Here is a 929-nt window from a genome sequence, read left to right on the forward strand (position 1 = left end):
CCTGTGGTCTCTGCAATTATTTTATTTTTCTTTATGTATATGTGTGTGCCTGTTTTATTTATGTATGTGTGTGTGCCCCCCACCCCCACAGGTCTGGGGAGGTTGGAAGAGGGCACTGGCTTTCTTAGAACCAGAGTTACGGGAGGTTGTGAGCTGCCTGGCGTGGGTGCTGAAAACCCAATTCTGGGGGGTCTACAAGAGCAGCAAGTACTTTTAACTTCTGAATGGTTTCCTAGCTCACTCTGAGATTCTTAAAATGACGTCAACAAACCAATTGTCAACTTCTTTCTTTCAAGGTGAATTTCCTCCATTGCGGGTTTTGGAAACATATTTGAGTCTAGTCTACAGTGATGTTTCCCTTTGTACATAATGGTTTTCCTTCTCTAACGTGAGCACCCACATACATCACTGGGGACCAGAACCAAAAATCTATCTCTTCTAGAAAGGTTTCTCATAACCCTCAAGGGGAGCTGTGAGGAAGAGGGAGAAAATGAATTTTCCAATGACATTTTCTGTTTGTAGAGTTTTATTTGTTCCTGTAAAAAAACACTCTCACTTACTTTCTCCTCAAGAAGATGTTGAAAAAACAAAGCATCAGTTTAAAACTATTTTAATAGGGGCTGGAAGAATGGATCAGCAGTTAAGAGAAATGGCTATTCTTCTAGAGAATAGAATTTTGTTCCCAGAATCCAGACTTAAAACTGTTTCTAATTTCAGCACAAGGTTATTTGATGCCACCTTCTGGCTTCTGGGCACCAGGCACACACAGAGCACAAAAAATACATTCAGGCTCTTCATGTGAGTTCCTGGCTCATACTCAGGTTGTCAAGTTTATGTGTCAACCCTATTTATGATTGGATCAATCTCCCTTGCCCATCTCTGTGGTCTTAATGCAACATGCCAGTCTCCAGAGCTTTCTCCTTAGATAT

Source organism: Peromyscus maniculatus, chromosome 6 (genome assembly GCF_049852395.1).
Source record: "Peromyscus maniculatus bairdii isolate BWxNUB_F1_BW_parent chromosome 6, HU_Pman_BW_mat_3.1, whole genome shotgun sequence".
Taxonomy (NCBI): domain Eukaryota; kingdom Metazoa; phylum Chordata; class Mammalia; order Rodentia; family Cricetidae; genus Peromyscus; species Peromyscus maniculatus.